Source organism: Thermobia domestica, chromosome 18, assembly GCF_964235325.1.
Source record: "Thermobia domestica chromosome 18, izTheDome1.hap1.1, whole genome shotgun sequence".
In the NCBI taxonomy this organism is placed as follows: Eukaryota; Metazoa; Arthropoda; class Insecta; order Zygentoma; family Lepismatidae; genus Thermobia; species Thermobia domestica.
The window spans coordinates 148,350,802-148,357,383 of NC_137471.1; positions in this window are offsets into that span (position 1 = coordinate 148,350,802).

Below are 6,582 nucleotides of genomic sequence, written 5' to 3' on the forward strand. Positions count from 1 at the left end.
TCCAAAATTCCATTGTTTCGACATTTTAGGTATATCTTTAATGAAGAACATAACACAATTTGCGAGCATTTGGGGCAAAATACTTGTGGTTACTATTTCAGTCTTGCACATTTTTTAGCAACTTAGTCATGTTTGGTTTATTCTTTATTAAATTAAAGCTATTGTTTCTCAAAATAACTCGACAAGATTCAAGACGAGACAGGGTTCTTCCAACAGAGAAAGATACATTTTTTGAGGCATCACTTTACACAACATATTTTCGAGGCGAGACAACCTCTAATCTTGTCTCGTGCGCATCCCTATTTGCACGTAATAATATTAGAATACAGTAAAAAAAAAAAGAAAAGAAGAAAATATTAATTACCTTATAAAGTAATCAAACCTTAAAAGTCACCTATTTAAAATTTGTCCTGTGAAATAGTTCATATTTTAAGGGGGCTATTCGTATAGTAACAGAATGTTAATAATCAACGATCAATTACTCTGTGAAGATGCTGAATTTTAAAATGTGTGTGCACCTTCTGTTGCATTTGGGTGCAAATTCGGTAGATTTCCTTAGTATCCTCTTTTCTAAAAGTATGTAACATAGTGAAATACAGGTGGGCTTGTAAGAAATTGGGGAGGCTTGAACACCCCAAATTAGACCTAGTGACGCCACTGCCAACAAGCCACCAGTCACGAAAGACAAAGGGAAATATTTAATTTAATAATAATAAAAAAGTTGAACTGTGTAAATTTAGGACTATAATTGTATATGAAAATCATTATAAATACAATTATGTTTTATATTTAATTGAGCTTTTCTCCCTATCGCAGAACTTATGTCAGGCACGGAATCGAACCCGGATAACCCAAGGATCTCTGCTTCAGATAATCGCTGGTTAGAAATGTTCTCCTTCAAATAAAATGAAATGAGATATTCAGTTTAACGTCCCATGATTATGCTCCGAGGCTAAGAGAGACGATGATGATGAGCAATGAATGAAATGGAGGAATGAAGAAACTGGGAGAGAACGGAAGAACTCCGAAAAAACCACCGCATACGGTGTTTGTCCACCACAAAGTTCACTTGGCGCTCCTTCAAATAAAGTACAGCTACAAATAAAACATTTTCTACCCTAGAAGAAAGAATCTCATTTACATTGTTCCGTCCATTAAATGTACATATTAACAATTACTCTACTGAAACCATCCCTTCAACTAGTGATGTGAAGTGGAGAATTTTCCGCTTAAAACTTCCCATTTCTGAAAATTTTTCATTCTAAACAAATATTCACTATCAAGTATTAACTCCACATTAAGCCATGATATTGATTGAATCCATGAATAGAAATATGACATTACAGCAAATTATAATCTTCCAACTTTCTAGGTCCTATAATGGGAAAATATATAAATATTATTGAGTACCTGGTAATAAACCTAGTATTTGATAACACAAGAATTATATGATAGGACAAGAGAGTATTGTTCCACAGTATGAAACTACGGTAAACTTCCAAACTTGTAAAACTGGAAATAGTAGAAACCGGAAGTAGTTGATTTCTACCACTTACGGTTTAAATATTAGGTTGTCGAAGGAGATGGGACCTATTATTGGAACGACGAATCGTTTCCCGAAAACCGTTTCTCAATAGCTCTTACCGTTTTTTGAGTTATGAACAATATTGTTGAAACCAGAAGTGGTTCAACATAGCTTCTGGTTTAACTGGAAGATTGGTGAAAGAGATGGAACCTATTCTTGGGATGCTGAATCGTTTCCCGAAAACCGCTTGTCGATAGCACTTAGGCCTAGGAAAATTAATATTGTAACCAGAAGTAGTAGTGAATTTATACCACTTCCGAATTTAGTGGAAATACAGGAGTACAGATGGTTTGTCCCCTTAAGACCTTAAACCGATTTCTGAAAACTCTTTATCGCTAGCTATGTTTTATATTCGTTTATGAGTTATGAATATGTTTGTTGAAACCAGATATGGTCGACTTCTACCACTTTCCGTTTAAGTAAGATTATTGAAAAAGATGGAACCTATTCTGGTAATGCAGAATTGATTCCCGAAAACCGTTTGTCAACAGCTCTTACCCTTTTATGTTTATGAAAATAAATATTGAAACCAGAAGTAGTAGTGGATCCTACCAATTCCAGTTTTAGTAGAAATTCAGGAGTTAAGGTGGTACCTTTCATATCCAGCTTTTTCCGAAAACCGTTTGCCGATCGCTATTACCGTTTTTTACTCGTGGTGTTTAATTTGAAACCGGAAATTTCCGATTTCTATCACTTCCGGTTTAACAGATTGACTGCCAAGGTGATTTGAGGATACCTGTTAAGTAGGAGGTTGTTGAAGGAGATGCAACCTATTATTGGGATGCTGGATCGATTCCCGAAAACCGCTTGTCAATAGCTCTTACCGATTTTGATGTGATACCTGTTGACAGACAGACACACAGACGGACACAGCCGTTCTATAGGACTTCCCTTTCATATGCATAACGTAGTTTTTGGAAGTCTAAAAGTAGGTATATAGCCAAAAGCAGGAAATATATTTTTAATTGTTAATTAAATAGAAAGTTATTTATTGCGGCTTGCAGCTTTGCACTTTTCTTATATATATTTTTCCCCTACTTAGAAGAAATAAAGCTTTTTCTTAGTTACAATTTCAGAATGAATGAATATATGAAAATTTATTAGTTTCTCTTCTGAACGAATATATGAAAAAAAAATATTTCCTGAGAACTTCTAGTATTTTTAATGGGTTACTTTTGTTAAACTTTGAAATTTTCGGTAGCCAAAAACTTGCAGTAGATATTTTTATATATTTCGTCATTATTATTTCTATAAAGTAAACTATATAAATATAGAAAAGTATTAAAGCTGTGAGAAACATCTTGTCTTCGCGCATGAAAAGCGTATGAAACTGATGGAATATTGATATGACGATTTTCTGTGAACGACGAGTAACTCTAAGAAAAAAACTACATTACATATTCTAACATATTTTCCAGAAATGAAGAATTGCAAGATAATTAATTTTATGAACCATTACCCTCACCCTCACCCTCAACTGACACCCTCACCCTCCCTCACACTCACTATCAATTACTTTATTGCCCTCACCCTCCAACGCCCTCACCCTCAACTATTAAGATGAGGGTGCGGTGAGGATGAGGGCGGCCCTCATGAGGGCAATAATGAGGGAGGATGACCATCTCTGTCATCTACCCTGTAGGTTAGGTAATAGCCCATAGCTAAAGACTACTAATAAAATAAGGCATTATACTACAAACTTGAGGTAATCTACGCTAAAAATTGGTCGCACCACTTTCGCGATGAAGAAAATTGACATTTCGTCAACTTTTCGTTCTTGTAACTGGCAAAGAAGTGTTTTTCTTGAAAACTGTATATAGAACAATATGTAAACGTCGTTTGAAGTAGTGGGTTTTTATTCAATTTAATACATATCAAAGCATATATCAGTAATCGCGTAAGAAACTTTTTTGAAAGCTAAGGAAAACTGTCCAAACCTAAGAGCAACTAACGTTGTGAGCGTGTGTTCTCCCTCACCCCCATTCCATTTGTTTAAATTCCCCAGTCAGCCTCGTCTGAAGTGGAATAAGGCTCTTTGCACAATACGTTGACGGAAACCTTATATTATGGTGCTGTCTTTTTCAACCTGTTGGCAACGCTTTGCCGTGGTGACTTGCATTACGTGATCAGAAGACAATGGGCTGTGAAGTGGCCGTGATTCTTTGAAAAACTAGTTCAGTAATACTATACATATACCACATTGACTTGATCCCTACCCAGATAGCATGTTTGCTTGCCGCAAGCTTGCCTGCCACTTTTATTTGATTTTATTTCGCTTTGGCTTATACACAAAAGCTTATTTCTGCTTAGCGCAAGCCGTAGTGCGGGCAACCCACGCTTCGTTTGCGAGACGATTTTCTTTAGATTGAAGTAAAAAGCCAGCGCGCGTTCGATTTTCAGTTGTTCTCAAAATCCACGTGACGCTGACCTCCTTACTTTCGGCGATAAGGTAGTGTTTGCGTTGTTAGTGTCTTGTTAGCATTCAGCTTGAATAAAGGACAAACTTAATTATTTTTTTTAATTGTTCCGTCTAGTACTCTAGTACTCTAGTCCCACGTACCTATAATATCGCTCTTTATTTCCTCATATTTCGGTAACTATGAGGCATAACGAATTGTAGTATTTACGTATAAAGCATAAATGTGAACATAGATGGCAGCAGATTTGAGCCTACTTATTTCGCGAAAGACTACAGAACTGTTGCAGATATTTTAATATAAACTTCAAGTTTAACTTACAGTTTATTATAAACTTTATCTGAACGCTGTGTTTAAAGTATAAACATTTTTCTGCGTTTTTATATAAAAAGGTAGAAATTTCAAGTACTCGCCACTAATATAGCAACATGTTAGATATTTGTAAGAAGCAACGGCGCGTTGCGTGTCACAATTATGCTTATTTTGATGTTTTGCAGAAGCGGATGGGAGACTTTGGTGTTTTCATGCTTGTGCATATACTCAAATCACATAGATTGGGGAGGTGAGGGGACAATATATTGTAGCATAGATTTAGTCAGACGGTTAAATTATACTGATTTCATACTGTTTTATCTAAATTCGCTTAGTGCAAGATTCCATATAACTTCTTTGGATTGTGTTTCGATTGCAATAAGCTTAATAAAGCTTGCCATTGACGAGAATACGCTTAAATTGGCTTGCGTTTGAGATAATTTGACTTGTGTTTAACTTGTGAAGACAAGCTTGCCCCAAGCCTTGCCCAGGTGTAACTAACTAGCTTGCCACAAGCTTAAAGCAAGCTAATTGGCTTGCATAGTATAGCTTGCGACAAGCTAATTTACCTTGCAAAAGCAAGTTTGTGGCAACTTGCAGCAAGTTTAAATTGCTGTCTGGGTAGTCTTCCGTTGCAAGCGATGCTATCGGCTGAAGAAATTCCACTCGCTTTCTCTCACTTAGCAATAGCTGAACCCTTATTGGCTCAACGTGTGGGTGTGTGAGGGCGTCAGCTTTAGTTCGCAGTTTTGCCACGGCTCAAGACATTTTGGCAGCACAATAGACGTCATGGACGTTCGTTTCTATTGTTTTTGATAGTTTAATTGCTTTATTTTAATGAAAAACCCATATAATAATCATTAGTTTGTATATTACATATAAAGGCATATTTTCCTTCAATATTTTGGTGTTGTTCTTCGTGATTAATAGGCGTAGGAAGGCAGTCGCTTTGTCCTAAAGCGCGAAGATTAGCATTCACGCGGCGCCATGAAGAAAATTAGGAAGCGTTTGGGACGATACTGAAGAAAATCCGTAAAAAAATTGATAATCCTTGACGTTGGGCGATATGTATTGAATAAACTATCTTTGAGTTAGTATAGTTTATGGAATTAACGCAGACAACAATTTAAACTTGCTTCAAGTTTGCCCAAACTTGCTGTTGCAGGTCAATTAGCTTGCCGCAGGCTCTAATATGCAAGCCAATTAGCTTGTTACAAGCTTGTGGCAAGCTAGTTAGTTATATCAGGGCAAGGCTTGCGGCAAGCTTGTTTACACAAGTGGAACGCAAGTCAAATTATCCCAAACGCAAGCCAAGTATAAGCATAACTCATTAGAGGCAAGCTTTATTAAGCTTATCGCAAGCGAAAGACACGCCAAACAAGCCATATGGAAGCTTGCGGTAAGCGAATTTAGATAAAACAAGGCAGTAAGGAATCCTATATATCGACCGTCTAACTAAATCTATGCTAAAATATATTTTTCCCTCACCTTCCAAATTATTAAAGCAATTACACAGCCGTAAAAACACCCACGGCTCTCATCTCCTTATACAAAGCATTAAAATAAACATAATTGTAACGGTTTTATTGCGATAAGCAACGCGCCGTTGCTTCTTACTAATATCCAATATCTTGATATGTTAGCCGCGAGTACTTGAAATTTCTACCTTTTTATATACAAACGCAGAAAAACTGTTTACACTTTAAACACAACGTTCAAATGAAGTTTATACTGTAAGTTAAACTTTAAGTTGATATTAAAATATCTGCAACAATTCTGTATTCTTTCGCGAAGTAAGTAGGCTCAAATCCGCTGCTATCTATTTTAACATTTATGCTTTATACAAAAATACTACAATTCATTAAGCCACATGGTTACCTATATATAAAAAACAAAGAGTTACATTATAGGTACTCTCATGTCCAAAATGATTGTCGCATATCTATAACTGTCTTTTTGTAACAATATAACATGTTAATGATTTTGCAGGGTACTTTTAATACTGATACTAGGTGTATAACAGGGTAATGTATATTTGTGGTAAATTTCATAGCAACAGAATTATAAATACGAAAATTAGAATGAGTAAAACAAAATATTGCTGAACGGACATGAAAGTTCTATTTTCGTTCTATTGTTTTTTTACTGCTCTTTTGACATGACATTTGCCACACACATGTCTTTGTCGATTATACACATACTAACATTATAAGAAATATCGGGCGAATTCGTTAGCAAATTATATTCCCACAACAACATATTTATAGA